Here is a 27865-nt window from a genome sequence, read left to right as displayed (position 1 = left end):
GGCCAACAGCGGCCTACTGCAGACCGACACTTAAGAGACGCCAAATGCAGATCGACATCGAGAGAGAGGCCCTGTCATATGGCACTCGCGGTGTATACGCCGAAATGAAATGTAAATAATACATCTTTTGTAGTGGTCGTCGCTCTACTGCAGTGTCACACATGCCGAATGAATAGGAAAACGGTAGAACGTCCGCATAGGGCCATGTTTTTACCTCCACTGTCACGTGGCTGAATGTGTATAAGGCTGGGTGGCATCATTCAAACACAGCCAAATTGTCACACTAGCTGTGTATCTCTATCAAAGTGGACATACGTCCTCACCTCGGTGGCGATTAAAACGATTTCGCCCCCGGGTGGGCTCGAACCACCAACCTTTCGGTTAACAGCCGAACGCGCTAGCCGATTGCGCCACGGAGGCCTTAACTTTCGGTCACTTCTGCTCTCTTCATCAATGCAACTCGTGTACTTTTCGCAGGCACCTCGCAGAATGGTAGTATCTGCTTACGCCTCTTCACATGGATAACGTGCATGCACACTGTAGTGGGGCTCATAAACGAATGACATCGCCAAGCATGACATTATACTACAAAATGCATACAAAACAGTGTTCCGCCTACACATCCAGTAAACCTCTGATGCAAGTAGAGCACTCTTTATCGGTTGTAGAACTTCCCCTTCATTCAGTGCACTGCCATCTGTTAGATGCTGCTCGAGCTAGCTCTGCTCTCAGCAGCAAAGTTAAAAAAATGAATGCCTTCTGTGAGGGTCGAACTCACGACCCCTGGTTTACGAGACCAGTGCTCTACCACTGAGCTAAGAAGGCCGCAGCTTTGCGTTCGTGAGCTACTCCCGAATTGTCACGTCATCATACTGAATCTTACAGCCCTCGACCAGATATCGGATTTGACACACAGATGCTGCTGGAGGTGTCCACCTTACCGTTTTCCAACTCTCTTCACTGTTTCACCCTTACGATCGACGACGAGCGTCAAGCCACCAAAGGTTTGCGGTCTGCGCAAAACTTGACCTAGTGCACAGCTTGTGGTATAGCGTGGCTCTACTGTGAAACGCGCCTTTCGACTCCTCTCTCTGGCTACATCGTCCACAGTGGCACTGGGGGCTTCATGTAAGGCGACTGCACGCCGCTCGGCCAACAGCGGCCTACTGCAGACCGACACTTAAGAGACGCCAAATGCAGATCGACATCGAGAGAGAGGCCCTGTCATATGGCACTCGCGGTGTATACGCCGAAATGAAATGTAAATAATACATCTTTTGTAGTGGTCGTCGCTCTTCTGCAGTGTCACACATGCCGAATTAATAGGAAAACGGTAGAACGTCCGCATAGGGCCATGTTTTTACCTCCACTGTCACGTGGCTGAATGTGTATAAGGCTGGGTGGCATCATTCAAACACAGCCAAATTGTCACACTAGCTGTGTATCTCTATCAAAGTGGACATACGTCCTCACCTCGGTGGCGATTAAAACGATTTCGCCCCCGGGTGGGCTCGAACCACCAACCTTTCGGTTAACAGCCGAACGCGCTAGCCGATTGCGCCACGGAGGCCTTAACTTTTGGTCACTTCTGCTCTCTTCATCAATGCAACTCGTGTACTTTTCGCAGGCACCTCGCAGAATGGTAGTATCTGCTTACGCCTCTTCACATGGATAACGTGCATGCACACTGTAGTGGGGCTCATAAACGAATGACATCGCCAAGCATGACATTATACTACAAAATGCATACAAAACAGTGTTCCGCCTACACATCCAGTAAACCTCTGATGCAAGTAGAGCACTCTTTATCGGTTGTAGAACTTCCCCTTCATTCAGTGCACTGCCATCTGTTAGATGCTGCTCGAGCTAGCTCTGCTCTCAGCAGCAAAGTTAAAAAAATGAATGCCTTCTGTGAGGGTCGAACTCACGACCCCTGGTTTACGAGACCAGTGCTCTACCACTGAGCTAAGAAGGCCGCAGCTTTGCGTTCGTGAGCTACTCCCGACTTGTCACGTCATCATACTGAATCTTACAGCCCTCGACCAGATATCGGATTTGACACACAGATGCTGCTGGAGGTGTCCACCTTACCGTTTTCCAACTCTCTTCACTGTTTCACCCTTACGATCGACGACGAGCGTCAAGCCACCAAAGGTTTGCGGTCTGCGCAAAACTTGACCTAGTGCACAGCTTGTGGGATAGCGTGGCTCTACTGTGAAACGCGCCTTTCGACTCCTCTCTCTGGCTACATCGTCCACAGTGGCACTGGGGGCTTCATGTAAGGCGACTGCACGCCGCTCGGCCAACAGCGGCCTACTGCAGACCGACACTTAAGAGACGCCAAATGCAGATCGACATCGAGAGAGAGGCCCTGTCATATGGCACTCGCGGTGTATACGCCGAAATGAAATGTAAATAATACATCTTTTGTAGTGGTCGTCGCTCTTCTGCAGTGTCACACATGCCGAATTAATAGGAAAACGGTAGAACGTCCGCATAGGGCCATGTTTTTACCTCCACTGTCACGTGGCTGAATGTGTATAAGGCTGGGTGGCATCATTCAAACACAGCCAAATTGTCACACTAGCTGTGTATCTCTATCAAAGTGGACATACGTCCTCACCTCGGTGGCGATTAAAACGATTTCGCCCCCGGGTGGGCTCGAACCACCAACCTTTCGGTTAACAGCCGAACGCGCTAGCCGATTGCGCCACGGAGGCCTTAACTTTCGGTCACTTCTGCTCTCTTCATCAATGCAACTCGTGTACTTTTCGCAGGCACCTCGCAGAATGGTAGTATCTGCTTACGCCTCTTCACATGGATAACGTGCATGCACACTGTAGTGGGGCTCATAAACGAATGACATCGCCAAGCATGACATTATACTACAAAATGCATACAAAACAGTGTTCCGCCTACACATCCAGTAAACCTCTGATGCAAGTAGAGCACTCTTTATCGGTTGTAGAACTTCCCCTTCATTCAGTGCACTGCCATCTGTTAGATGCTGCTCGAGATAGCTCTGCTCTCAGCAGCAAAGTTAAAAAAATGGATGCCTTCTGTGAGGGTCGAACTCACGACCCCTGGTTTACGAGACCAGTGCTCTACCACTGAGCTAAGAAGGCCGCAGCTTTGCGTTCGTGAGCTACTCCCGACTTGTCACGTCATCATACTGAATCTTACGGCCCTCGACCAGATATCGGATTTGACACACAGATGCTGCTGGAGGTGTCCACCTTACCGTTTTCCAACTCTCTTCACTGTTTCACCCTTACGATCGACGACGAGCGTCAAGCCACCAAAGGTTTGCGGTCTGCGCAAAACTTGACCTAGTGCACAGCTTGTGGGATAGCGTGGCTCTACTGTGAAACGCGCCTTTCGACTCCTCTCTCTGGCTACATCGTCCACAGTGGCACTGGGGGCTTCATGTAAGGCGACTGCACGCCGCTCGGCCAACAGCGGCCTACTGCAGACCGACACTTAAGAGACGCCAAATGCAGATCGACATCGAGAGAGAGGCCCTGTCATATGGCACTCGCGGTGCATACGCCGAAATGAAATGTAAATAATACATCTTTTGTAGTGGTCGTCGCTCTACTGCAGTGTCACACATGCCGAATTAATAGGAAAACGGTAGAACGTCCGCATAGGGCCATGTTTTTACCTCCACTGTCACGTGGCTGAATGTGTATAAGGCTGGGTGGCATCATTCAAACACAGCCAAATTGTCACACTAGCTGTGTATCTCTATCAAAGTGGACATACGTCCTCACCTCGGTGGCGATTAAAACGATTTCGCCCCCGGGTGGGCTCGAACCACCAACCTTTCGGTTAACAGCCGAACGCGCTAGCCGATTGCGCCACGGAGGCCTTAACTTTCGGTCACTTCTGCTCTCTTCATCAATGCAACTCGTGTACTTTTCGCAGGCACCTCGCAGAATGGTAGTATCTGCTTACGCCTCTTCACATGGATAACGTGCATGCACACTGTAGTGGGGCTCATAAACGAATGACATCGCCAAGCATGACATTATACTACAAAATGCATACAAAACAGTGTTCCGCCTACACATCCAGTAAACCTCTGATGCAAGTAGAGCACTCTTTATCGGTTGTAGAACTTCCCCTTCATTCTTTGCACTGCCATCTGTTAGATGCTGCTCGAGCTAGCTCTGCTCTCAGCAGCAAAGTTAAAAAAATGAATGCCTTCTGTGAGGGTCGAACTCACGACCCCTGGTTTACGAGACCAGTGCTCTACCACTGAGCTAAGAAGGCCGCAGCTTTGCGTTCGTGAGCTACTCCCGACTTGTCACGTCATCATACTGAATCTTACGGCCCTCGACCAGATATCGGATTTGACACACAGATGCTGCTGGAGGTGTCCACCTTACCGTTTTCCAACTCTCTTCACTGTTTCACCCTTACGATCGACGACGAGCGTCAAGCCACCAAAGGTTTGCGGTCTGCGCAAAACTTGACCTAGTGCACAGCTTGTGGGATAGCGTGGCTCTACTGTGAAACGCGCCTTTCGACTCCTCTCTCTGGCTACATCGTCCACAGTGGCACTGGGGGCTTCATGTAAGGCGACTGCACGCCGCTCGGCCAACAGCGGCCTACTGCAGACCGACACTTAAGAGACGCCAAATGCAGATCGACATCGAGAGAGAGGCCCTGTCATATGGCACTCGCGGTGCATACGCCGAAATGAAATGTAAATAATACATCTTTTGTAGTGGTCGTCGCTCTACTGCAGTGTCACACATGCCGAATTAATAGGAAAACGGTAGAACGTCCGCATAGGGCCATGTTTTTACCTCCACTGTCACGTGGCTGAATGTGTATAAGGCTGGGTGGCATCATTCAAACACAGCCAAATTGTCACACTAGCTGTGTATCTCTATCAAAGTGGACATACGTCCTCACCTCGGTGGCGATTGAAACGATTTCGCCCCCGGGTGGGCTCGAACCACCAACCTTTCGGTTAACAGCCGAACGCGCTAGCCGATTGCGCCACGGAGGCCTTAACTTTCGGTCACTTCTGCTCTCTTCATCAATGCAACTCGTGTACTTTTCGCAGGCACCTCGCAGAATGGTAGTATCTGCTTACGCCTCTTCACATGGATAACGTGCATGCACACTGTAGTGGGGCTCATAAACGAATGACATCGCCAAGCATGACATTATACTACAAAATGCATACAAAACAGTGTTCCGCCTACACATCCAGTAAACCTCTGATGCAAGTAGAGCACTCTTTATCGGTTGTAGAACTTCCCCTTCATTCAGTGCACTGCCATCTGTTAGATGCTGCTCGAGCTAGCTCTGCTCTCAGCAGCAAAGTTAAAAAAATGAATGCCTTCTGTGAGGGTCGAACTCACGACCCCTGGTTTACGAGACCAGTGCTCTACCACTGAGCTAAGAAGGCCGCAGCTTTGCGTTCGTGAGCTACTCCCGACTTGTCACGTCATCATACTGAATCTTACGGCCCTCGACCAGATATCGGATTTGACACACAGATGCTGCTGGAGGTGTCCACCTTACCGTTTTCCAACTCTCTTCACTGTTTCACCCTTACGATCGACGACGAGCGTCAAGCCACCAAAGGTTTGCGGTCTGCGCAAAACTTGACCTAGTGCACAGCTTGTGGGATAGCGTGGCTCTACTGTGAAACGCGCCTTTCGACTCCTCTCTCTGGCTACATCGTCCACAGTGGCACTGGGGGCTTCATGTAAGGCGACTGCACGCCGCTCGGCCAACAGCGGCCTACTGCAGACCGACACTTAAGAGACGCCAAATGCAGATCGACATCGAGAGAGAGGCCCTGTCATATGGCACTCGCGGTGCATACGCCGAAATGAAATGTAAATAATACATCTTTTGTAGTGGTCGTCGCTCTACTGCAGTGTCACACATGCCGAATTAATAGGAAAACGGTAGAACGTCCGCATAGGGCCATGTTTTTACCTCCACTGTCACGTGGCTGAATGTGTATAAGGCTGGGTGGCATCATTCAAACACAGCCAAATTGTCACACTAGCTGTGTATCTCTATCAAAGTGGACATACGTCCTCACCTCGGTGGCGATTAAAACGATTTCGCCCCCGGGTGGGCTCGAACCACCAACCTTTCGGTTAACAGCCGAACGCGCTAGCCGATTGCGCCACGGAGGCCTTAACTTTCGGTCACTTCTGCTCTCTTCATCAATGCAACTCGTGTACTTTTCGCAGGCACCTCGCAGAATGGTAGTATCTGCTTACGCCTCTTCACATGGATAACGTGCATGCACACTGTAGTGGGGCTCATAAACGAATGACATCGCCAAGCATGACATTATACTACAAAATGCATACAAAACAGTGTTCCGCCTACACATCCAGTAAACCTCTGATGCAAGTAGAGCACTCTTTATCGGTTGTAGAACTTCCCCTTCATTCAGTGCACTGCCATCTGTTAGATGCTGCTCGAGCTAGCTCTGCTCTCAGCAGCAAAGTTAAAAAAATGAATGCCTTCTGTGAGGGTCGAACTCACGACCCCTGGTTTACGAGACCAGTGCTCTACCACTGAGCTAAGAAGGCCGCAGCTTTGCGTTCGTGAGCTACTCCCGACTTGTCACGTCATCATACTGAATCTTACGGCCCTCGACCAGATATCGGATTTGACACACAGATGCTGCTGGAGGTGTCCACCTTACCGTTTTCCAACTCTCTTCACTGTTTCACCCTTACGATCGACGACGAGCGTCAAGCCACCAAAGGTTTGCGGTCTGCGCAAAACTTGACCTAGTGCACAGCTTGTGGGATAGCGTGGCTCTACTGTGAAACGCGCCTTTCGACTCCTCTCTCTGGCTACATCGTCCACAGTGGCACTGGGGGCTTCATGTAAGGCGACTGCACGCCGCTCGGCCAACAGCGGCCTACTGCAGACCGACACTTAAGAGACGCCAAATGCAGATCGACATCGAGAGAGAGGCCCTGTCATATGGCACTCGCGGTGCATACGCCGAAATGAAATGTAAATAATACATCTTTTGTAGTGGTCGTCGCTCTACTGCAGTGTCACACATGCCGAATTAATAGGAAAACGGTAGAACGTCCGCATAGGGCCATGTTTTTACCTCCACTGTCACGTGGCTGAATGTGTATAAGGCTGGGTGGCATCATTCAAACACAGCCAAATTGTCACACTAGCTGTGTATCTCTATCAAAGTGGACATACGTCCTCACCTCGGTGGCGATTAAAACGATTTCGCCCCCGGGTGGGCTCGAACCACCAACCTTTCGGTTAACAGCCGAACGCGCTAGCCGATTGCGCCACGGAGGCCTTAACTTTCGGTCACTTCTGCTCTCTTCATCAATGCAACTCGTGTACTTTTCGCAGGCACCTCGCAGAATGGTAGTATCTGCTTACGCCTCTTCACATGGATAACGTGCATGCACACTGTAGTGGGGCTCATAAACGAATGACATCGCCAAGCATGACATTATACTACAAAATGCATACAAAACAGTGTTCCGCCTACACATCCAGTAAACCTCTGATGCAAGTAGAGCACTCTTTATCGGTTGTAGAACTTCCCCTTCATTCAGTGCACTGCCATCTGTTAGATGCTGCTCGAGCTAGCTCTGCTCTCAGCAGCAAAGTTAAAAAAATGAATGCCTTCTGTGAGGGTCGAACTCACGACCCCTGGTTTACGAGACCAGTGCTCTACCACTGAGCTAAGAAGGCCGCAGCTTTGCGTTCGTGAGCTACTCCCGACTTGTCACGTCATCATACTGAATCTTACGGCCCTCGACCAGATATCGGATTTGACACACAGATGCTGCTGGAGGTGTCCACCTTACCGTTTTCCAACTCTCTTCACTGTTTCACCCTTACGATCGACGACGAGCGTCAAGCCACCAAAGGTTTGCGGTCTGCGCAAAACTTGACCTAGTGCACAGCTTGTGGGATAGCGTGGCTCTACTGTGAAACGCGCCTTTCGACTCCTCTCTCTGGCTACATCGTCCACAGTGGCACTGGGGGCTTCATGTAAGGCGACTGCACGCCGCTCGGCCAACAGCGGCCTACTGCAGACCGACACTTAAGAGACGCCAAATGCAGATCGACATCGAGAGAGAGGCCCTGTCATATGGCACTCGCGGTGCATACGCCGAAATGAAATGTAAATAATACATCTTTTGTAGTGGTCGTCGCTCTACTGCAGTGTCACACATGCCGAATTAATAGGAAAACGGTAGAACGTCCGCATAGGGCCATGTTTTTACCTCCACTGTCACGTGGCTGAATGTGTATAAGGCTGGGTGGCATCATTCAAACACAGCCAAATTGTCACACTAGCTGTGTATCTCTATCAAAGTGGACATACGTCCTCACCTCGGTGGCGATTAAAACGATTTCGCCCCCGGGTGGGCTCGAACCACCAACCTTTCGGTTAACAGCCGAACGCGCTAGCCGATTGCGCCACGGAGGCCTTAACTTTCGGTCACTTCTGCTCTCTTCATCAATGCAACTCGTGTACTTTTCGCAGGCACCTCGCAGAATGGTAGTATCTGCTTACGCCTCTTCACATGGATAACGTGCATGCACACTGTAGTGGGGCTCATAAACGAATGACATCGCCAAGCATGACATTATACTACAAAATGCATACAAAACAGTGTTCCGCCTACACATCCAGTAAACCTCTGATGCAAGTAGAGCACTCTTTATCGGTTGTAGAACTTCCCCTTCATTCAGTGCACTGCCATCTGTTAGATGCTGCTCGAGCTAGCTCTGCTCTCAGCAGCAAAGTTAAAAAAATGAATGCCTTCTGTGAGGGTCGAACTCACGACCCCTGGTTTACGAGACCAGTGCTCTACCACTGAGCTAAGAAGGCCGCAGCTTTGCGTTCGTGAGCTACTCCCGACTTGTCACGTCATCATACTGAATCTTACGGCCCTCGACCAGATATCGGATTTGACACACAGATGCTGCTGGAGGTGTCCACCTTACCGTTTTCCAACTCTCTTCACTGTTTCACCCTTACGATCGACGACGAGCGTCAAGCCACCAAAGGTTTGCGGTCTGCGCAAAACTTGACCTAGTGCACAGCTTGTGGGATAGCGTGGCTCTACTGTGAAACGCGCCTTTCGACTCCTCTCTCTGGCTACATCGTCCACAGTGGCACTGGGGGCTTCATGTAAGGCGACTGCACGCCGCTCGGCCAACAGCGGCCTACTGCAGACCGACACTTAAGAGACGCCAAATGCAGATCGACATCGAGAGAGAGGCCCTGTCATATGGCACTCGCGGTGCATACGCCGAAATGAAATGTAAATAATACATCTTTTGTAGTGGTCGTCGCTCTACTGCAGTGTCACACATGCCGAATTAATAGGAAAACGGTAGAACGTCCGCATAGGGCCATGTTTTTACCTCCACTGTCACGTGGCTGAATGTGTATAAGGCTGGGTGGCATCATTCAAACACAGCCAAATTGTCACACTAGCTGTGTATCTCTATCAAAGTGGACATACGTCCTCACCTCGGTGGCGATTAAAACGATTTCGCCCCCGGGTGGGCTCGAACCACCAACCTTTCGGTTAACAGCCGAACGCGCTAGCCGATTGCGCCACGGAGGCCTTAACTTTCGGTCACTTCTGCTCTCTTCATCAATGCAACTCGTGTACTTTTCGCAGGCACCTCGCAGAATGGTAGTATCTGCTTACGCCTCTTCACATGGATAACGTGCATGCACACTGTAGTGGGGCTCATAAACGAATGACATCGCCAAGCATGACATTATACTACAAAATGCATACAAAACAGTGTTCCGCCTACACATCCAGTAAACCTCTGATGCAAGTAGAGCACTCTTTATCGGTTGCAGAACTTCCCCTTCATTCAGTGCACTGCCATCTGTTAGATGCTGCTCGAGCTAGCTCTGCTCTCAGCAGCAAAGTTAAAAAATTGAATGCCTTCTGTGAGGGTCGAACTCACGACCCCTGGTTTACGAGACCAGTGCTCTACCACTGAGCTAAGAAGGCCGCAGCTTTGCGTTCGTGAGCTACTCCCGACTTGTGACGTCATCATACTGAATCTTACGGCCCTCGACCAGATATCGGATTTGACACACAGATGCTGCTGGAGGTGTCCACCTTACCGTTTTCCAACTCTCTTCACTGTTTCACCCTTACGATCGACGACGAGCGTCAAGCCACCAAAGGTTTGCGGTCTGCGCAAAACTTGACCTAGTGCACAGCTTGTGGGATAGCGTGGCTCTACTGTGAAACGCGCCTTTCGACTCCTCTCTCTGGCTACATCGTCCACAGTGGCACTGGGGGCTTCATGTAAGGCGACTGCACGCCGCTCGGCCAACAGCGGCCTACTGCAGACCGACACTTAAGAGACGCCAAATGCAGATCGACATCGAGAGAGAGGCCCTGTCATATGGCACTCGCGGTGCATACGCCGAAATGAAATGTAAATAATACATCTTTTGTAGTGGTCGTCGCTCTACTGCAGTGTCACACATGCCGAATTAATAGGAAAACGGTAGAACGTCCGCATAGGGCCATGTTTTTACCTCCACTGTCACGTGGCTGAATGTGTATAAGGCTGGGTGGCATCATTCAAACACAGCCAAATTGTCACACTAGCTGTGTATCTCTATCAAAGTGGACATACGTCCTCACCTCGGTGGCGATTAAAACGATTTCGCCCCCGGGTGGGCTCGAACCACCAACCTTTCGGTTAACAGCCGAACGCGCTAGCCGATTGCGCCACGGAGGCCTTAACTTTCGGTCACTTCTGCTCTCTTCATCAATGCAACTCGTGTACTTTTCGCAGGCACCTCGCAGAATGGTAGTATCTGCTTACGCCTCTTCACATGGATAACGTGCATGCACACTGTAGTGGGGCTCATAAACGAATGACATCGCCAAGCATGACATTATACTACAAAATGCATACAAAACAGTGTTCCGCCTACACATCCAGTAAACCTCTGATGCAAGTAGAGCACTCTTTATCGGTTGTAGAACTTCCCCTTCATTCAGTGCACTGCCATCTGTTAGATGCTGCTCGAGCTAGCTCTGCTCTCAGCAGCAAAGTTAAAAAAATGAATGCCTTCTGTGAGGGTCGAACTCACGACCCCTGGTTTACGAGACCAGTGCTCTACCACTGAGCTAAGAAGGCCGCAGCTTTGCGTTCGTGAGCTACTCCCGACTTGTCACGTCATCATACTGAATCTTACGGCCCTCGACCAGATATCGGATTTGACACACAGATGCTGCTGGAGGTGTCCACCTTACCGTTTTCCAACTCTCTTCACTGTTTCACCCTTACGATCGACGACGAGCGTCAAGCCACCAAAGGTTTGCGGTCTGCGCAAAACTTGACCTAGTGCACAGCTTGTGGGATAGCGTGGCTCTACTGTGAAACGCGCCTTTCGACTCCTCTCTCTGGCTACATCGTCCACAGTGGCACTGGGGGCTTCATGTAAGGCGACTGCACGCCGCTCGGCCAACAGCGGCCTACTGCAGACCGACACTTAAGAGACGCCAAATGCAGATCGACATCGAGAGAGAGGCCCTGTCATATGGCACTCGCGGTGCATACGCCGAAATGAAATGTAAATAATACATCTTTTGTAGTGGTCGTCGCTCTACTGCAGTGTCACACATGCCGAATTAATAGGAAAACGGTAGAACGTCCGCATAGGGCCATGTTTTTACCTCCACTGTCACGTGGCTGAATGTGTATAAGGCTGGGTGGCATCATTCAAACACAGCCAAATTGTCACACTAGCTGTGTATCTCTATCAAAGTGGACATACGTCCTCACCTCGGTGGCGATTAAAACGATTTCGCCCCCGGGTGGGCTCGAACCACCAACCTTTCGGTTAACAGCCGAACGCGCTAGCCGATTGCGCCACGGAGGCCTTAACTTTCGGTCACTTCTGCTCTCTTCATCAATGCAACTCGTGTACTTTTCGCAGGCACCTCGCAGAATGGTAGTATCTGCTTACGCCTCTTCACATGGATAACGTGCATGCACACTGTAGTGGGGCTCATAAACGAATGACATCGCCAAGCATGACATTATACTACAAAATGCATACAAAACAGTGTTCCGCCTACACATCCAGTAAACCTCTGATGCAAGTAGAGCACTCTTTATCGGTTGCAGAACTTCCCCTTCATTCAGTGCACTGCCATCTGTTAGATGCTGCTCGAGCTAGCTCTGCTCTCAGCAGCAAAGTTAAAAAATTGAATGCCTTCTGTGAGGGTCGAACTCACGACCCCTGGTTTACGAGACCAGTGCTCTACCACTGAGCTAAGAAGGCCGCAGCTTTGCGTTCGTGAGCTACTCCCGACTTGTCACGTCATCATACTGAATCTTACGGCCCTCGACCAGATATCGGATTTGACACACAGATGCTGCTGGAGGTGTCCACCTTACCGTTTTCCAACTCTCTTCACTGTTTCACCCTTACGATCGACGACGAGCGTCAAGCCACCAAAGGTTTGCGGTCTGCGCAAAACTTGACCTAGTGCACAGCTTGTGGGATAGCGTGGCTCTACTGTGAAACGCGCCTTTCGACTCCTCTCTCTGGCTACATCGTCCACAGTGGCACTGGGGGCTTCATGTAAGGCGACTGCACGCCGCTCGGCCAACAGCGGCCTACTGCAGACCGACACTTAAGAGACGCCAAATGCAGATCGACATCGAGAGAGAGGCCCTGTCATATGGCACTCGCGGTGCATACGCCGAAATGAAATGTAAATAATACATCTTTTGTAGTGGTCGTCGCTCTACTGCAGTGTCACACATGCCGAATTAATAGGAAAACGGTAGAACGTCCGCATAGGGCCATGTTTTTACCTCCACTGTCACGTGGCTGAATGTGTATAAGGCTGGGTGGCATCATTCAAACACAGCCAAATTGTCACACTAGCTGTGTATCTCTATCAAAGTGGACATACGTCCTCACCTCGGTGGCGATTAAAACGATTTCGCCCCCGGGTGGGCTCGAACCACCAACCTTTCGGTTAACAGCCGAACGCGCTAGCCGATTGCGCCACGGAGGCCTTAACTTTCGGTCACTTCTGCTCTCTTCATCAATGCAACTCGTGTACTTTTCGCAGGCACCTCGCAGAATGGTAGTATCTGCTTACGCCTCTTCACATGGATAACGTGCATGCACACTGTAGTGGGGCTCATAAACGAATGACATCGCCAAGCATGACATTATACTACAAAATGCATACAAAACAGTGTTCCGCCTACACATCCAGTAAACCTCTGATGCAAGTAGAGCACTCTTTATCGGTTGTAGAACTTCCCCTTCATTCAGTGCACTGCCATCTGTTAGATGCTGCTCGAGCTAGCTCTGCTCTCAGCAGCAAAGTTAAAAAAATGAATGCCTTCTGTGAGGGTCGAACTCACGACCCCTGGTTTACGAGACCAGTGCTCTACCACTGAGCTAAGAAGGCCGCAGCTTTGCGTTCGTGAGCTACTCCCGACTTGTCACGTCATCATACTGAATCTTACGGCCCTCGACCAGATATCGGATTTGACACACAGATGCTGCTGGAGGTGTCCACCTTACCGTTTTCCAACTCTCTTCACTGTTTCACCCTTACGATCGACGACGAGCGTCAAGCCACCAAAGGTTTGCGGTCTGCGCAAAACTTGACCTAGTGCACAGCTTGTGGGATAGCGTGGCTCTACTGTGAAACGCGCCTTTCGACTCCTCTCTCTGGCTACATCGTCCACAGTGGCACTGGGGGCTTCATGTAAGGCGACTGCACGCCGCTCGGCCAACAGCGGCCTACTGCAGACCGACACTTAAGAGACGCCAAATGCAGATCGACATCGAGAGAGAGGCCCTGTCATATGGCACTCGCGGTGCATACGCCGAAATGAAATGTAAATAATACATCTTTTGTAGTGGTCGTCGCTCTACTGCAGTGTCACACATGCCGAATTAATAGGAAAACGGTAGAACGTCCGCATAGGGCCATGTTTTTACCTCCACTGTCACGTGGCTGAATGTGTATAAGGCTGGGTGGCATCATTCAAACACAGCCAAATTGTCACACTAGCTGTGTATCTCTATCAAAGTGGACATACGTCCTCACCTCGGTGGCGATTAAAACGATTTCGCCCCCGGGTGGGCTCGAACCACCAACCTTTCGGTTAACAGCCGAACGCGCTAGCCGATTGCGCCACGGAGGCCTTAACTTTCGGTCACTTCTGCTCTCTTCATCAATGCAACTCGTGTACTTTTCGCAGGCACCTCGCAGAATGGTAGTATCTGCTTACGCCTCTTCACATGGATAACGTGCATGCACACTGTAGTGGGGCTCATAAACGAATGACATCGCCAAGCATGACATTATACTACAAAATGCATACAAAACAGTGTTCCGCCTACACATCCAGTAAACCTCTGATGCAAGTAGAGCACTCTTTATCGGTTGCAGAACTTCCCCTTCATTCAGTGCACTGCCATCTGTTAGATGCTGCTCGAGCTAGCTCTGCTCTCAGCAGCAAAGTTAAAAAATTGAATGCCTTCTGTGAGGGTCGAACTCACGACCCCTGGTTTACGAGACCAGTGCTCTACCACTGAGCTAAGAAGGCCGCAGCTTTGCGTTCGTGAGCTACTCCCGACTTGTCACGTCATCATACTGAATCTTACGGCCCTCGACCAGATATCGGATTTGACACACAGATGCTGCTGGAGGTGTCCACCTTACCGTTTTCCAACTCTCTTCACTGTTTCACCCTTACGATCGACGACGAGCGTCAAGCCACCAAAGGTTTGCGGTCTGCGCAAAACTTGACCTAGTGCACAGCTTGTGGGATAGCGTGGCTCTACTGTGAAACGCGCCTTTCGACTCCTCTCTCTGGCTACATCGTCCACAGTGGCACTGGGGGCTTCATGTAAGGCGACTGCACGCCGCTCGGCCAACAGCGGCCTACTGCAGACCGACACTTAAGAGACGCCAAATGCAGATCGACATCGAGAGAGAGGCCCTGTCATATGGCACTCGCGGTGCATACGCCGAAATGAAATGTAAATAATACATCTTTTGTAGTGGTCGTCGCTCTACTGCAGTGTCACACATGCCGAATGAATAGGAAAACGGTAGAACGTCCGCATAGGGCCATGTTTTTACCTCCACTGTCACGTGGCTGAATGTGTATAAGGCTGGGTGGCATCATTCAAACACAGCCAAATTGTCACACTAGCTGTGTATCTCTATCAAAGTGGACATACGTCCTCACCTCGGTGGCGATTAAAACGATTTCGCCCCCGGGTGGGCTCGAACCACCAACCTTTCGGTTAACAGCCGAACGCGCTAGCCGATTGCGCCACGGAGGCCTTAACTTTCGGTCACTTCTGCTCTCTTCATCAATGCAACTCGTGTACTTTTCGCAGGCACCTCGCAGAATGGTAGTATCTGCTTACGCCTCTTCACATGGATAACGTGCATGCACACTGTAGTGGGGCTCATAAACGAATGACATCGCCAAGCATGACATTATACTACAAAATGCATACAAAACAGTGTTCCGCCTACACATCCAGTAAACCTCTGATGCAAGTAGAGCACTCTTTATCGGTTGTAGAACTTCCCCTTCATTCAGTGCACTGCCATCTGTTAGATGCTGCTCGAGCTAGCTCTGCTCTCAGCAGCAAAGTTAAAAAAATGAATGCCTTCTGTGAGGGTCGAACTCACGACCCCTGGTTTACGAGACCAGTGCTCTACCACTGAGCTAAGAAGGCCGCAGCTTTGCGTTCGTGAGCTACTCCCGACTTGTCACGTCATCATACTGAATCTTACGGCCCTCGACCAGATATCGGATTTGACACACAGATGCTGCTGGAGGTGTCCACCTTACCGTTTTCCAACTCTCTTCACTGTTTCACCCTTACGATCGACGACGAGCGTCAAGCCACCAAAGGTTTGCGGTCTGCGCAAAACTTGACCTAGTGCACAGCTTGTGGGATAGCGTGGCTCTACTGTGAAACGCGCCTTTCGACTCCTCTCTCTGGCTACATCGTCCACAGTGGCACTGGGGGCTTCATGTAAGGCGACTGCACGCCGCTCGGCCAACAGCGGCCTACTGCAGACCGACACTTAAGAGACGCCAAATGCAGATCGACATCGAGAGAGAGGCCCTGTCATATGGCACTCGCGGTGCATACGCCGAAATGAAATGTAAATAATACATCTTTTGTAGTGGTCGTCGCTCTACTGCAGTGTCACACATGCCGAATTAATAGGAAAACGGTAGAACGTCCGCATAGGGCCATGTTTTTACCTCCACTGTCACGTGGCTGAATGTGTATAAGGCTGGGTGGCATCATTCAAACACAGCCAAATTGTCACACTAGCTGTGTATCTCTATCAAAGTGGACATACGTCCTCACCTCGGTGGCGATTAAAACGATTTCGCCCCCGGGTGGGCTCGAACCACCAACCTTTCGGTTAACAGCCGAACGCGCTAGCCGATTGCGCCACGGAGGCCTTAACTTTCGGTCACTTCTGCTCTCTTCATCAATGCAACTCGTGTACTTTTCGCAGGCACCTCGCAGAATGGTAGTATCTGCTTACGCCTCTTCACATGGATAACGTGCATGCACACTGTAGTGGGGCTCATAAACGAATGACATCGCCAAGCATGACATTATACTACAAAATGCATACAAAACAGTGTTCCGCCTACACATCCAGTAAACCTCTGATGCAAGTAAAGCACTCTTTATCGGTTGCAGAACTTCCCCTTCATTCAGTGCACTGCCATCTGTTAGATGCTGCTCGAGCTAGCTCTGCTCTCAGCAGCAAAGTTAAAAAATTGAATGCCTTCTGTGAGGGTCGAACTCAGGACCCCTGGTTTACGAGACCAGTGCTCTACCACTGAGCTAAGAAGGCCGCAGCTTTGCGTTCGTGAGCTACTCCCGAATTGTCACGTCATCATACTGAATCTTACAGCCCTCGACCAGATATAGGATTTGACACACAGATGCTGCTGGAGGTGTCCACCTTACCGTTTTCAAACTCTCTTCACTGTTTCACCCTTACGATCGACGACGAGCGTCAAGCCACCAAAGGTTTGCGGTCTGCGCAAAACTTGACCTAGTGCACAGCTTGTGGGATAGCGTGGCTCTACTGTGAAACGCGCCTTTCGACTCCTCTCTCTGGCTACATCGTCCACAGTGGCACTGGGGGCTTCATGTAAGGCGACTGCACGCCGCTCGGCCAACAGCGGCCTACTGCAGACCGACACTTAAGAGACGCCAAATGCAGATCGACATCGAGAGAGAGGCCCTGTCATATGGCACTCGCGGTGTATACGCCGAAATGAAATGTAAATAATACATCTTTTGTAGTGGTCGTCGCTCTACTGCAGTGTCACACATGCCGAATTAATAGGAAAACGGTAGAACGTCCGCATAGGGCCATGTTTTTACCTCCACTGTCACGTGGCTGAATGTGTATAAGGCTGGGTGGCATCATTCAAACACAGCCAAATTGTCACACTAGCTGTGTATCTCTATCAAAGTGGACATACGTCTTCACCTCGGTGGCGATTAAAACGATTTCGCCCCCGGGTGGGCTCGAACCACCAACCTTTCGGTTAACAGCCGAACGCGCTAGCCGATTGCGCCACGGAGGCCTTAACTTTCGGTCACTTCTGCTCTCTTCATCAATGCAACTCGTGTACTTTTCGCAGGCACCTCGCAGAATGGTAGTATCTGCTTACGCCTCTTCACATGGATAACGTGCATGCACACTGTAGTGGGGCTCATAAACGAATGACATCGCCAAGCATGACATTATACTACAAAATGCATACAAAACAGTGTTCCGCCTACACATCCAGTAAACCTCTGATGCAAGTAGAGCACTCTTTATCGGTTGCAGAACTTCCCCTTCATTCAGTGCACTGCCATCTGTTAGATGCTGCTCGAGCTAGCTCTGCTCTCAGCAGCAAAGTTAAAAAATTGAATGCCTTCTGTGAGGGTCGAACTCACGACCCCTGGTTTACGAGACCAGTGCTCTACCACTGAGCTAAGAAGGCCGCAGCTTTGCGTTCGTGAGCTACTCCCGACTTGTCACGTCATCATACTGAATCTTACGGCCCTCGACCAGATATCGGATTTGACACACAGATGCTGCTGGAGGTGTCCACCTTACCGTTTTCCAACTCTCTTCACTGTTTCACCCTTACGATCGACGACGAGCGTCAAGCCACCAAAGGTTTGCGGTCTGCGCAAAACTTGACCTAGTGCACAGCTTGTGGGATAGCGTGGCTCTACTGTGAAACGCGCCTTTCGACTCCTCTCTCTGGCTACATCGTCCACAGTGGCACTGGGGGCTTCATGTAAGGCGACTGCACGCCGCTCGGCCAACAGCGGCCTACTGCAGACCGACACTTAAGAGACGCCAAATGCAGATCGACATCGAGAGAGAGGCCCTGTCATATGGCACTCGCGGTGCATACGCCGAAATGAAATGTAAATAATACATCTTTTGTAGTGGTCGTCGCTCTACTGCAGTGTCACACATGCCGAATTAATAGGAAAACGGTAGAACGTCCGCATAGGGCCATGTTTTTACCTCCACTGTCACGTGGCTGAATGTGTATAAGGCTGGGTGGCATCATTCAAACACAGCCAAATTGTCACACTAGCTGTGTATCTCTATCAAAGTGGACATACGTCTTCACCTCGGTGGCGATTAAAACGATTTCGCCCCCGGGTGGGCTCGAACCACCAACCTTTCGGTTAACAGCCGAACGCGCTAGCCGATTGCGCCACGGAGGCCTTAACTTTCGGTCACTTCTGCTCTCTTCATCAATGCAACTCGTGTACTTTTCGCAGGCACCTCGCAGAATGGTAGTATCTGCTTACGCCTCTTCACATGGATAACGTGCATGCACACTGTAGTGGGGCTCATAAACGAATGACATCGCCAAGCATGACATTATACTACAAAATGCATACAAAACAGTGTTCCGCCTACACATCCAGTAAACCTCTGATGCAAGTAGAGCACTCTTTATCGGTTGTAGAACTTCCCCTTCATTCAGTGCACTGCCATCTGTTAGATGCTGCTCGAGCTAGCTCTGCTCTTAGCACCAAAGTTAAAAAAATGAATGCCTTCTGTGAGGGTCGAACTCACGACCCCTGGTTTACGAGACCAGTGCTCTACCACTGAGCTAAGAAGGCCGCAGCTTTGCGTTCGTGAGCTACTCCTGACTTGTCACGTCATCATACTGAATCTTACAGCCCTCGACCAGATATCGGATTTGACACACAGATGCTGCTGGAGGTGTCCACCTTACCGTTTTCCAACTCTCTTCACTGTTTCACCCTTACGATCGACGACGAGCGTCAAGCCACCAAAGGTTTGCGGTCTGCGCAAAACTTGACCTAGTGCACAGCTTGTGGGATAGCGTGGCTCTACTGTGAAACGCGCCTTTCGACTCCTCTCTCTGGCTACATCGTCCACAGTGGCACTGGGGGCTTCATGTAAGGCGCTACTGTGAAACGCGCCTTTCGACTCCTCTCTCTGGCTACATCGTCCACAGTGGCACTGGGGGCTTCATGTAAGGCGACTGCACGCCGCTCGGCCAACAGCGGCCTACTGCAGACCGACACTTAAGAGACGCCAAATGCAGATCGACATCGAGAGAGAGGCCCTGTCATATGGCACTCGCGGTGTATACGCCGAAATGAAATGTAAATAATACATCTTTTGTAGTGGTCGTCGCTCTACTGCAGTGTCACACATGCCGAATTAATAGGAAAACGGTAGAACGTCCGCATAGGGCCATGTTTTTACCTCCACTGTCACGTGGCTGAATGTGTATAAGGCTGGGTGGCATCATTCAAACACAGCCAAATTGTCACACTAGCTGTGTATCTCTATCAAAGTGGACATACGTCTTCACCTCGGTGGCGATTAAAACGATTTCGCCCCCGGGTGGGCTCGAACCACCAACCTTTCGGTTAACAGCCGAACGCGCTAGCCGATTGCGCCACGGAGGCCTTAACTTTCGGTCACTTCTGCTCTCTTCATCAATGCAACTCGTGTACTTTTCGCAGGCACCTCGCAGAATGGTAGTATCTGCTTACGCCTCTTCACATGGATAACGTGCATGCACACTGTAGTGGGGCTCATAAACGAATGACATCGCCAAGCATGACATTATACTACAAAATGCATACAAAACAGTGTTCCGCCTACACATCCAGTAAACCTCTGATGCAAGTAGAGCACTCTTTATCGGTTGTAGAACTTCCCCTTCATTCAGTGCACTGCCATCTGTTAGATGCTGCTCGAGCTAGCTCTGCTCTCAGCAGCAAAGTTAAAAAAATGAATGCCTTCTGTGAGGGTCGAACTCACGACCCCTGGTTTACGAGACCAGTGCTCTACCACTGAGCTAAGAAGGCCGCAGCTTTGCGTTCGTGAGCTACTCCCGACTTGTGACGTCATCATACTGAATCTTACAGCCCTCGACCAGATATCGGATTTGACACACAGATGCTGCTGGAGGTGTCCACCTTACCGTTTTCCAACTCTCTTCACTGTTTCACCCTTACGATCGACGACGAGCGTCAAGCCACCAAAGGTTTGCGGTCTGCGCAAAACTTGACCTAGTGCACAGCTTGTGGGATAGCGTGGCTCTACTGTGAAACGCGCCTTTCGACTCCTCTCTCTGGCTACATCGTCCACAGTGGCACTGGGGGCTTCATGTAAGGCGACTGCACGCCGCTCGGCCAACAGCGGCCTACTGCAGACCGACACTTAAGAGACGCCAAATGCAGATCGACATCGAGAGAGAGGCCCTGTCATATGGCACTCGCGGTGTATACGCCGAAATGAAATGTAAATAATACATCTTTTGTAGTGGTCGTCGCTCTACTGCAGTGTCACACATGCCGAATTAATAGGAAAACGGTAGAACGTCCGCATAGGGCCATGTTTTTACCTCCACTGTCACGTGGCTGAATGTGTATAAGGCTGGGTGGCATCATTCAAACACAGCCAAATTGTCACACTAGCTGTGTATCTCTATCAAAGTGGACATACGTCCTCACCTCGGTGGCGATTAAAACGATTTCGCCCCCGGGTGGGCTCGAACCACCAACCTTTCGGTTAACAGCCGAACGCGCTAGCCGATTGCGCCACGGAGGCCTTAACTTTCGGTCACTTCTGCTCTCTTCATCAATGCAACTCGTGTACTTTTCGCAGGCACCTCGCAGAATGGTAGTATCTGCTTACGCCTCTTCACATGGATAACGTGCATGCACACTGTAGTGGGGCTCATAAACGAATGACATCGCCAAGCATGACATTATACTACAAAATGCATACAAAACAGTGTTCCGCCTACACATCCAGTAAACCTCTGATGCAAGTAGAGCACTCTTTATCGGTTGCAGAACTTCCCCTTCATTCAGTGCACTGCCATCTGTTAGATGCTGCTCGAGCTAGCTCTGCTCTCAGCAGCAAAGTTAAAAAATTGAATGCCTTCTGTGAGGGTCGAACTCACGACCCCTGGTTTACGAGACCAGTGCTCTACCACTGAGCTAAGAAGGCCGCAGCTTTGCGTTCGTGAGCTACTCCCGACTTGTCACGTCATCATACTGAATCTTACGGCCCTCGACCAGATATCGGATTTGACACACAGATGCTGCTGGAGGTGTCCACCTTACCGTTTTCCAACTCTCTTCACTGTTTCACCCTTACGATCGACGACGAGCGTCAAGCCACCAAAGGTTTGCGGTCTGCGCAAAACTTGACCTAGTGCACAGCTTGTGGGATAGCGTGGCTCTACTGTGAAACGCGCCTTTCGACTCCTCTCTCTGGCTACATCGTCCACAGTGGCACTGGGGGCTTCATGTAAGGCGACTGCACGCCGCTCGGCCAACAGCGGCCTACTGCAGACCGACACTTAAGAGACGCCAAATGCAGATCGACATCGAGAGAGAGGCCCTGTCATATGGCACTCGCGGTGCATACGCCGAAATGAAATGTAAATAATACATCTTTTGTAGTGGTCGTCGCTCTACTGCAGTGTCACACATGCCGAATTAATAGGAAAACGGTAGAACGTCCGCATAGGGCCATGTTTTTACCTCCACTGTCACGTGGCTGAATGTGTATAAGGCTGGGTGGCATCATTCAAACACAGCCAAATTGTCACACTAGCTGTGTATCTCTATCAAAGTGGACATACGTCCTCACCTCGGTGGCGATTAAAACGATTTCGCCCCCGGGTGGGCTCGAACCACCAACCTTTCGGTTAACAGCCGAACGCGCTAGCCGATTGCGCCACGGAGGCCTTAACTTTCGGTCACTTCTGCTCTCTTCATCAATGCAACTCGTGTACTTTTCGCAGGCACCTCGCAGAATGGTAGTATCTGCTTACGCCTCTTCACATGGATAACGTGCATGCACACTGTAGTGGGGCTCATAAACGAATGACATCGCCAAGCATGACATTATACTACAAAATGCATACAAAACAGTGTTCCGCCTACACATCCAGTAAACCTCTGATGCAAGTAGAGCACTCTTTATCGGTTGTAGAACTTCCCCTTCATTCAGTGCACTGCCATCTGTTAGATGCTGCTCGAGCTAGCTCTGCTCTCAGCAGCAAAGTTAAAAAAATGAATGCCTTCTGTGAGGGTCGAACTCACGACCCCTGGTTTACGAGACCAGTGCTCTACCACTGAGCTAAGAAGGCCGCAGCTTTGCGTTCGTGAGCTACTCCCGACTTGTCACGTCATCATACTGAATCTTACGGCCCTCGACCAGATATCGGATTTGACACACAGATGCTGCTGGAGGTGTCCACCTTACCGTTTTCCAACTCTCTTCACTGTTTCACCCTTACGATCGACGACGAGCGTCAAGCCACCAAAGGTTTGCGGTCTGCGCAAAACTTGACCTAGTGCACAGCTTGTGGGATAGCGTGGCTCTACTGTGAAACGCGCCTTTCGACTCCTCTCTCTGGCTACATCGTCCACAGTGGCACTGGGGGCTTCATGTAAGGCGACTGCACGCCGCTCGGCCAACAGCGGCCTACTGCAGACCGACACTTAAGAGACGCCAAATGCAGATCGACATCGAGAGAGAGGCCCTGTCATATGGCACTCGCGGTGCATACGCCGAAATGAAATGTAAATAATACATCTTTTGTAGTGGTCGTCGCTCTACTGCAGTGTCACACATGCCGAATTAATAGGAAAACGGTAGAACGTCCGCATAGGGCCATGTTTTTACCTCCACTGTCACGTGGCTGAATGTGTATAAGGCTGGGTGGCATCATTCAAACACAGCCAAATTGTCACACTAGCTGTGTATCTCTATCAAAGTGGACATACGTCCTCACCTCGGTGGCGATTAAAACGATTTCGCCCCCGGGTGGGCTCGAACCACCAACCTTTCGGTTAACAGCCGAACGCGCTAGCCGATTGCGCCACGGAGGCCTTAACTTTCGGTCACTTCTGCTCTCTTCATCAATGCAACTCGTGTACTTTTCGCAGGCACCTCGCAGAATGGTAGTATCTGCTTACGCCTCTTCACATGGATAACGTGCATGCACACTGTAGTGGGGCTCATAAACGAATGACATCGCCAAGCATGACATTATACTACAAAATGCATACAAAACAGTGTTCCGCCTACACATCCAGTAAACCTCTGATGCAAGTAGAGCACTCTTTATCGGTTGCAGAACTTCCCCTTCATTCAGTGCACTGCCATCTGTTAGATGCTGCTCGAGCTAGCTCTGCTCTCAGCAGCAAAGTTAAAAAATTGAATGCCTTCTGTGAGGGTCGAACTCACGACCCCTGGTTTACGAGACCAGTGCTCTACCACTGAGCTAAGAAGGCCGCAGCTTTGCGTTCGTGAGCTACTCCCGACTTGTCACGTCATCATACTGAATCTTACGGCCCTCGACCAGATATCGGATTTGACACACAGATGCTGCTGGAGGTGTCCACCTTACCGTTTTCCAACTCTCTTCACTGTTTCACCCTTACGATCGACGACGAGCGTCAAGCCACCAAAGGTTTGCGGTCTGCGCAAAACTTGACCTAGTGCACAGCTTGTGGGATAGCGTGGCTCTACTGTGAAACGCGCCTTTCGACTCCTCTCTCTGGCTACATCGTCCACAGTGGCACTGGGGGCTTCATGTAAGGCGACTGCACGCCGCTCGGCCAACAGCGGCCTACTGCAGACCGACACTTAAGAGACGCCAAATGCAGATCGACATCGAGAGAGAGGCCCTGTCATATGGCACTCGCGGTGCATACGCCGAAATGAAATGTAAATAATACATCTTTTGTAGTGGTCGTCGCTCTACTGCAGTGTCACACATGCCGAATGAATAGGAAAACGGTAGAACGTCCGCATAGGGCCATGTTTTTACCTCCACTGTCACGTGGCTGAATGTGTATAAGGCTGGGTGGCATCATTCAAACACAGCCAAATTGTCACACTAGCTGTGTATCTCTATCAAAGTGGACATACGTCCTCACCTCGGTGGCGATTAAAACGATTTCGCCCCCGGGTGGGCTCGAACCACCAACCTTTCGGTTAACAGCCGAACGCGCTAGCCGATTGCGCCACGGAGGCCTTAACTTTCGGTCACTTCTGCTCTCTTCATCAATGCAACTCGTGTACTTTTCGCAGGCACCTCGCAGAATGGTAGTATCTGCTTACGCCTCTTCACATGGATAACGTGCATGCACACTGTAGTGGGGCTCATAAACGAATGACATCGCCAAGCATGACATTATACTACAAAATGCATACAAAACAGTGTTCCGCCTACACATCCAGTAAACCTCTGATGCAAGTAGAGCACTCTTTATCGGTTGTAGAACTTCCCCTTCATTCAGTGCACTGCCATCTGTTAGATGCTGCTCGAGCTAGCTCTGCTCTCAGCAGCAAAGTTAAAAAAATGAATGCCTTCTGTGAGGGTCGAACTCACGACCCCTGGTTTACGAGACCAGTGCTCTACCACTGAGCTAAGAAGGCCGCAGCTTTGCGTTCGTGAGCTACTCCCGACTTGTCACGTCATCATACTGAATCTTACGGCCCTCGACCAGATATCGGATTTGACACACAGATGCTGCTGGAGGTGTCCACCTTACCGTTTTCCAACTCTCTTCACTGTTTCACCCTTACGATCGACGACGAGCGTCAAGCCACCAAAGGTTTGCGGTCTGCGCAAAACTTGACCTAGTGCACAGCTTGTGGGATAGCGTGGCTCTACTGTGAAACGCGCCTTTCGACTCCTCTCTCTGGCTACATCGTCCACAGTGGCACTGGGGGCTTCATGTAAGGCGACTGCACGCCGCTCGGCCAACAGCGGCCTACTGCAGACCGACACTTAAGAGACGCCAAATGCAGATCGACATCGAGAGAGAGGCCCTGTCATATGGCACTCGCGGTGCATACGCCGAAATGAAATGTAAATAATACATCTTTTGTAGTGGTCGTCGCTCTACTGCAGTGTCACACATGCCGAATTAATAGGAAAACGGTAGAACGTCCGCATAGGGCCATGTTTTTACCTCCACTGTCACGTGGCTGAATGTGTATAAGGCTGGGTGGCATCATTCAAACACAGCCAAATTGTCACACTAGCTGTGTATCTCTATCAAAGTGGACATACGTCCTCACCTCGGTGGCGATTAAAACGATTTCGCCCCCGGGTGGGCTCGAACCACCAACCTTTCGGTTAACAGCCGAACGCGCTAGCCGATTGCGCCACGGAGGCCTTAACTTTCGGTCACTTCTGCTCTCTTCATCAATGCAACTCGTGTACTTTTCGCAGGCACCTCGCAGAATGGTAGTATCTGCTTACGCCTCTTCACATGGATAACGTGCATGCACACTGTAGTGGGGCTCATAAACGAATGACATCGCCAAGCATGACATTATACTACAAAATGCATACAAAACAGTGTTCCGCCTACACATCCAGTAAACCTCTGATGCAAGTAAAGCACTCTTTATCGGTTGCAGAACTTCCCCTTCATTCAGTGCACTGCCATCTGTTAGATGCTGCTCGAGCTAGCTCTGCTCTCAGCAGCAAAGTTAAAAAATTGAATGCCTTCTGTGAGGGTCGAACTCAGGACCCCTGGTTTACGAGACCAGTGCTCTACCACTGAGCTAAGAAGGCCGCAGCTTTGCGTTCGTGAGCTACTCCCGAATTGTCACGTCATCATACTGAATCTTACAGCCCTCGACCAGATATAGGATTTGACACACAGATGCTGCTGGAGGTGTCCACCTTACCGTTTTCAAACTCTCTTCACTGTTTCACCCTTACGATCGACGACGAGCGTCAAGCCACCAAAGGTTTGCGGTCTGCGCAAAACTTGACCTAGTGCACAGCTTGTGGGATAGCGTGGCTCTACTGTGAAACGCGCCTTTCGACTCCTCTCTCTGGCTACATCGTCCACAGTGGCACTGGGGGCTTCATGTAAGGCGACTGCACGCCGCTCGGCCAACAGCGGCCTACTGCAGACCGACACTTAAGAGACGCCAAATGCAGATCGACATCGAGAGAGAGGCCCTGTCATATGGCACTCGCGGTGTATACGCCGAAATGAAATGTAAATAATACATCTTTTGTAGTGGTCGTCGCTCTACTGCAGTGTCACACATGCCGAATTAATAGGAAAACGGTAGAACGTCCGCATAGGGCCATGTTTTTACCTCCACTGTCACGTGGCTGAATGTGTATAAGGCTGGGTGGCATCATTCAAACACAGCCAAATTGTCACACTAGCTGTGTATCTCTATCAAAGTGGACATACGTCTTCACCTCGGTGGCGATTAAAACGATTTCGCCCCCGGGTGGGCTCGAACCACCAACCTTTCGGTTAACAGCCGAACGCGCTAGCCGATTGCGCCACGGAGGCCTTAACTTTCGGTCACTTCTGCTCTCTTCATCAATGCAACTCGTGTACTTTTCGCAGGCACCTCGCAGAATGGTAGTATCTGCTTACGCCTCTTCACATGGATAACGTGCATGCACACTGTAGTGGGGCTCATAAACGAATGACATCGCCAAGCATGACATTATACTACAAAATGCATACAAAACAGTGTTCCGCCTACACATCCAGTAAACCTCTGATGCAAGTAGAGCACTCTTTATCGGTTGCAGAACTTCCCCTTCATTCAGTGCACTGCCATCTGTTAGATGCTGCTCGAGCTAGCTCTGCTCTCAGCAGCAAAGTTAAAAAATTGAATGCCTTCTGTGAGGGTCGAACTCACGACCCCTGGTTTACGAGACCAGTGCTCTACCACTGAGCTAAGAAGGCCGCAGCTTTGCGTTCGTGAGCTACTCCCGACTTGTCACGTCATCATACTGAATCTTACGGCCCTCGACCAGATATCGGATTTGACACACAGATGCTGCTGGAGGTGTCCACCTTACCGTTTTCCAACTCTCTTCACTGTTTCACCCTTACGATCGACGACGAGCGTCAAGCCACCAAAGGTTTGCGGTCTGCGCAAAACTTGACCTAGTGCACAGCTTGTGGGATAGCGTGGCTCTACTGTGAAACGCGCCTTTCGACTCCTCTCTCTGGCTACATCGTCCACAGTGGCACTGGGGGCTTCATGTAAGGCGACTGCACGCCGCTCGGCCAACAGCGGCCTACTGCAGACCGACACTTAAGAGACGCCAAATGCAGATCGACATCGAGAGAGAGGCCCTGTCATATGGCACTCGCGGTGCATACGCCGAAATGAAATGTAAATAATACATCTTTTGTAGTGGTCGTCGCTCTACTGCAGTGTCACACATGCCGAATTAATAGGAAAACGGTAGA

General features: G+C 50.6%; 48 non-coding genes across 48 annotated transcripts; all 48 read right to left on the bottom strand.

Moving 5' to 3' along the window:
- Positions 1-346: 346 nt before the first annotated feature.
- On the bottom strand, positions 347-420 carry Trnan-guu (transfer RNA asparagine (anticodon GUU)). The gene has a single exon. It is a non-coding gene; the product is annotated as a tRNA-Asn (tRNA).
- Positions 421-753: 333 nt separating this feature from the next.
- Trnat-cgu (transfer RNA threonine (anticodon CGU)) lies at positions 754-825 on the bottom strand. Its single transcript has one exon. It is a non-coding gene; the product is annotated as a tRNA-Thr (tRNA).
- A 671-nt stretch (positions 826-1496) lies between these two features.
- Trnan-guu (transfer RNA asparagine (anticodon GUU)) lies at positions 1497-1570 on the bottom strand. Its single transcript has one exon. It is a non-coding gene; the product is annotated as a tRNA-Asn (tRNA).
- Positions 1571-1903: 333 nt separating this feature from the next.
- Positions 1904-1975, bottom strand: Trnat-cgu (transfer RNA threonine (anticodon CGU)). The gene has a single exon. It is a non-coding gene; the product is annotated as a tRNA-Thr (tRNA).
- Positions 1976-2646: 671 nt separating this feature from the next.
- Positions 2647-2720, bottom strand: Trnan-guu (transfer RNA asparagine (anticodon GUU)). Its single transcript has one exon. It is a non-coding gene; the product is annotated as a tRNA-Asn (tRNA).
- A 333-nt stretch (positions 2721-3053) lies between these two features.
- Positions 3054-3125, bottom strand: Trnat-cgu (transfer RNA threonine (anticodon CGU)). The gene has a single exon. It is a non-coding gene; the product is annotated as a tRNA-Thr (tRNA).
- Positions 3126-3796: 671 nt separating this feature from the next.
- Trnan-guu (transfer RNA asparagine (anticodon GUU)) lies at positions 3797-3870 on the bottom strand. Its single transcript has one exon. It is a non-coding gene; the product is annotated as a tRNA-Asn (tRNA).
- Positions 3871-4203: 333 nt separating this feature from the next.
- Positions 4204-4275, bottom strand: Trnat-cgu (transfer RNA threonine (anticodon CGU)). The gene has a single exon. It is a non-coding gene; the product is annotated as a tRNA-Thr (tRNA).
- A 671-nt stretch (positions 4276-4946) lies between these two features.
- Trnan-guu (transfer RNA asparagine (anticodon GUU)) lies at positions 4947-5020 on the bottom strand. The gene has a single exon. It is a non-coding gene; the product is annotated as a tRNA-Asn (tRNA).
- Positions 5021-5353: 333 nt separating this feature from the next.
- On the bottom strand, positions 5354-5425 carry Trnat-cgu (transfer RNA threonine (anticodon CGU)). The gene has a single exon. It is a non-coding gene; the product is annotated as a tRNA-Thr (tRNA).
- Positions 5426-6096: 671 nt separating this feature from the next.
- Positions 6097-6170, bottom strand: Trnan-guu (transfer RNA asparagine (anticodon GUU)). The gene has a single exon. It is a non-coding gene; the product is annotated as a tRNA-Asn (tRNA).
- A 333-nt stretch (positions 6171-6503) lies between these two features.
- Trnat-cgu (transfer RNA threonine (anticodon CGU)) lies at positions 6504-6575 on the bottom strand. Its single transcript has one exon. It is a non-coding gene; the product is annotated as a tRNA-Thr (tRNA).
- A 671-nt stretch (positions 6576-7246) lies between these two features.
- On the bottom strand, positions 7247-7320 carry Trnan-guu (transfer RNA asparagine (anticodon GUU)). The gene has a single exon. It is a non-coding gene; the product is annotated as a tRNA-Asn (tRNA).
- Positions 7321-7653: 333 nt separating this feature from the next.
- Positions 7654-7725, bottom strand: Trnat-cgu (transfer RNA threonine (anticodon CGU)). Its single transcript has one exon. It is a non-coding gene; the product is annotated as a tRNA-Thr (tRNA).
- A 671-nt stretch (positions 7726-8396) lies between these two features.
- Positions 8397-8470, bottom strand: Trnan-guu (transfer RNA asparagine (anticodon GUU)). Its single transcript has one exon. It is a non-coding gene; the product is annotated as a tRNA-Asn (tRNA).
- A 333-nt stretch (positions 8471-8803) lies between these two features.
- Positions 8804-8875, bottom strand: Trnat-cgu (transfer RNA threonine (anticodon CGU)). The gene has a single exon. It is a non-coding gene; the product is annotated as a tRNA-Thr (tRNA).
- Positions 8876-9546: 671 nt separating this feature from the next.
- Trnan-guu (transfer RNA asparagine (anticodon GUU)) lies at positions 9547-9620 on the bottom strand. Its single transcript has one exon. It is a non-coding gene; the product is annotated as a tRNA-Asn (tRNA).
- A 333-nt stretch (positions 9621-9953) lies between these two features.
- On the bottom strand, positions 9954-10025 carry Trnat-cgu (transfer RNA threonine (anticodon CGU)). The gene has a single exon. It is a non-coding gene; the product is annotated as a tRNA-Thr (tRNA).
- Positions 10026-10696: 671 nt separating this feature from the next.
- Positions 10697-10770, bottom strand: Trnan-guu (transfer RNA asparagine (anticodon GUU)). Its single transcript has one exon. It is a non-coding gene; the product is annotated as a tRNA-Asn (tRNA).
- Positions 10771-11103: 333 nt separating this feature from the next.
- Positions 11104-11175, bottom strand: Trnat-cgu (transfer RNA threonine (anticodon CGU)). Its single transcript has one exon. It is a non-coding gene; the product is annotated as a tRNA-Thr (tRNA).
- A 671-nt stretch (positions 11176-11846) lies between these two features.
- On the bottom strand, positions 11847-11920 carry Trnan-guu (transfer RNA asparagine (anticodon GUU)). Its single transcript has one exon. It is a non-coding gene; the product is annotated as a tRNA-Asn (tRNA).
- Positions 11921-12253: 333 nt separating this feature from the next.
- Positions 12254-12325, bottom strand: Trnat-cgu (transfer RNA threonine (anticodon CGU)). Its single transcript has one exon. It is a non-coding gene; the product is annotated as a tRNA-Thr (tRNA).
- A 671-nt stretch (positions 12326-12996) lies between these two features.
- On the bottom strand, positions 12997-13070 carry Trnan-guu (transfer RNA asparagine (anticodon GUU)). Its single transcript has one exon. It is a non-coding gene; the product is annotated as a tRNA-Asn (tRNA).
- Positions 13071-13403: 333 nt separating this feature from the next.
- Positions 13404-13475, bottom strand: Trnat-cgu (transfer RNA threonine (anticodon CGU)). Its single transcript has one exon. It is a non-coding gene; the product is annotated as a tRNA-Thr (tRNA).
- A 671-nt stretch (positions 13476-14146) lies between these two features.
- Trnan-guu (transfer RNA asparagine (anticodon GUU)) lies at positions 14147-14220 on the bottom strand. The gene has a single exon. It is a non-coding gene; the product is annotated as a tRNA-Asn (tRNA).
- A 333-nt stretch (positions 14221-14553) lies between these two features.
- Positions 14554-14625, bottom strand: Trnat-cgu (transfer RNA threonine (anticodon CGU)). Its single transcript has one exon. It is a non-coding gene; the product is annotated as a tRNA-Thr (tRNA).
- A 671-nt stretch (positions 14626-15296) lies between these two features.
- Trnan-guu (transfer RNA asparagine (anticodon GUU)) lies at positions 15297-15370 on the bottom strand. The gene has a single exon. It is a non-coding gene; the product is annotated as a tRNA-Asn (tRNA).
- A 333-nt stretch (positions 15371-15703) lies between these two features.
- On the bottom strand, positions 15704-15775 carry Trnat-cgu (transfer RNA threonine (anticodon CGU)). The gene has a single exon. It is a non-coding gene; the product is annotated as a tRNA-Thr (tRNA).
- Positions 15776-16446: 671 nt separating this feature from the next.
- Trnan-guu (transfer RNA asparagine (anticodon GUU)) lies at positions 16447-16520 on the bottom strand. The gene has a single exon. It is a non-coding gene; the product is annotated as a tRNA-Asn (tRNA).
- A 333-nt stretch (positions 16521-16853) lies between these two features.
- Trnat-cgu (transfer RNA threonine (anticodon CGU)) lies at positions 16854-16925 on the bottom strand. Its single transcript has one exon. It is a non-coding gene; the product is annotated as a tRNA-Thr (tRNA).
- A 671-nt stretch (positions 16926-17596) lies between these two features.
- Positions 17597-17670, bottom strand: Trnan-guu (transfer RNA asparagine (anticodon GUU)). Its single transcript has one exon. It is a non-coding gene; the product is annotated as a tRNA-Asn (tRNA).
- A 333-nt stretch (positions 17671-18003) lies between these two features.
- Trnat-cgu (transfer RNA threonine (anticodon CGU)) lies at positions 18004-18075 on the bottom strand. Its single transcript has one exon. It is a non-coding gene; the product is annotated as a tRNA-Thr (tRNA).
- Positions 18076-18746: 671 nt separating this feature from the next.
- Trnan-guu (transfer RNA asparagine (anticodon GUU)) lies at positions 18747-18820 on the bottom strand. The gene has a single exon. It is a non-coding gene; the product is annotated as a tRNA-Asn (tRNA).
- A 333-nt stretch (positions 18821-19153) lies between these two features.
- On the bottom strand, positions 19154-19225 carry Trnat-cgu (transfer RNA threonine (anticodon CGU)). Its single transcript has one exon. It is a non-coding gene; the product is annotated as a tRNA-Thr (tRNA).
- Positions 19226-19973: 748 nt separating this feature from the next.
- Positions 19974-20047, bottom strand: Trnan-guu (transfer RNA asparagine (anticodon GUU)). Its single transcript has one exon. It is a non-coding gene; the product is annotated as a tRNA-Asn (tRNA).
- A 333-nt stretch (positions 20048-20380) lies between these two features.
- On the bottom strand, positions 20381-20452 carry Trnat-cgu (transfer RNA threonine (anticodon CGU)). Its single transcript has one exon. It is a non-coding gene; the product is annotated as a tRNA-Thr (tRNA).
- Positions 20453-21123: 671 nt separating this feature from the next.
- Positions 21124-21197, bottom strand: Trnan-guu (transfer RNA asparagine (anticodon GUU)). The gene has a single exon. It is a non-coding gene; the product is annotated as a tRNA-Asn (tRNA).
- Positions 21198-21530: 333 nt separating this feature from the next.
- Positions 21531-21602, bottom strand: Trnat-cgu (transfer RNA threonine (anticodon CGU)). Its single transcript has one exon. It is a non-coding gene; the product is annotated as a tRNA-Thr (tRNA).
- Positions 21603-22273: 671 nt separating this feature from the next.
- On the bottom strand, positions 22274-22347 carry Trnan-guu (transfer RNA asparagine (anticodon GUU)). The gene has a single exon. It is a non-coding gene; the product is annotated as a tRNA-Asn (tRNA).
- Positions 22348-22680: 333 nt separating this feature from the next.
- Trnat-cgu (transfer RNA threonine (anticodon CGU)) lies at positions 22681-22752 on the bottom strand. The gene has a single exon. It is a non-coding gene; the product is annotated as a tRNA-Thr (tRNA).
- Positions 22753-23423: 671 nt separating this feature from the next.
- Positions 23424-23497, bottom strand: Trnan-guu (transfer RNA asparagine (anticodon GUU)). Its single transcript has one exon. It is a non-coding gene; the product is annotated as a tRNA-Asn (tRNA).
- A 333-nt stretch (positions 23498-23830) lies between these two features.
- On the bottom strand, positions 23831-23902 carry Trnat-cgu (transfer RNA threonine (anticodon CGU)). Its single transcript has one exon. It is a non-coding gene; the product is annotated as a tRNA-Thr (tRNA).
- A 671-nt stretch (positions 23903-24573) lies between these two features.
- Positions 24574-24647, bottom strand: Trnan-guu (transfer RNA asparagine (anticodon GUU)). The gene has a single exon. It is a non-coding gene; the product is annotated as a tRNA-Asn (tRNA).
- A 333-nt stretch (positions 24648-24980) lies between these two features.
- On the bottom strand, positions 24981-25052 carry Trnat-cgu (transfer RNA threonine (anticodon CGU)). Its single transcript has one exon. It is a non-coding gene; the product is annotated as a tRNA-Thr (tRNA).
- Positions 25053-25723: 671 nt separating this feature from the next.
- Positions 25724-25797, bottom strand: Trnan-guu (transfer RNA asparagine (anticodon GUU)). The gene has a single exon. It is a non-coding gene; the product is annotated as a tRNA-Asn (tRNA).
- A 333-nt stretch (positions 25798-26130) lies between these two features.
- Trnat-cgu (transfer RNA threonine (anticodon CGU)) lies at positions 26131-26202 on the bottom strand. Its single transcript has one exon. It is a non-coding gene; the product is annotated as a tRNA-Thr (tRNA).
- Positions 26203-26873: 671 nt separating this feature from the next.
- Trnan-guu (transfer RNA asparagine (anticodon GUU)) lies at positions 26874-26947 on the bottom strand. The gene has a single exon. It is a non-coding gene; the product is annotated as a tRNA-Asn (tRNA).
- A 333-nt stretch (positions 26948-27280) lies between these two features.
- On the bottom strand, positions 27281-27352 carry Trnat-cgu (transfer RNA threonine (anticodon CGU)). The gene has a single exon. It is a non-coding gene; the product is annotated as a tRNA-Thr (tRNA).
- Positions 27353-27865: the final 513 nt, after the last annotated feature.

The sequence above is a fragment of the Schistocerca cancellata genome, unplaced genomic scaffold (assembly GCF_023864275.1).
Source record: "Schistocerca cancellata isolate TAMUIC-IGC-003103 unplaced genomic scaffold, iqSchCanc2.1 HiC_scaffold_830, whole genome shotgun sequence".
Taxonomy (NCBI): Eukaryota; Metazoa; Arthropoda; class Insecta; order Orthoptera; family Acrididae; genus Schistocerca; species Schistocerca cancellata.
The sequence above is the reverse complement of the archived record's forward strand: the minus strand, read 5'-3'. Positions and strand labels throughout refer to the sequence as shown.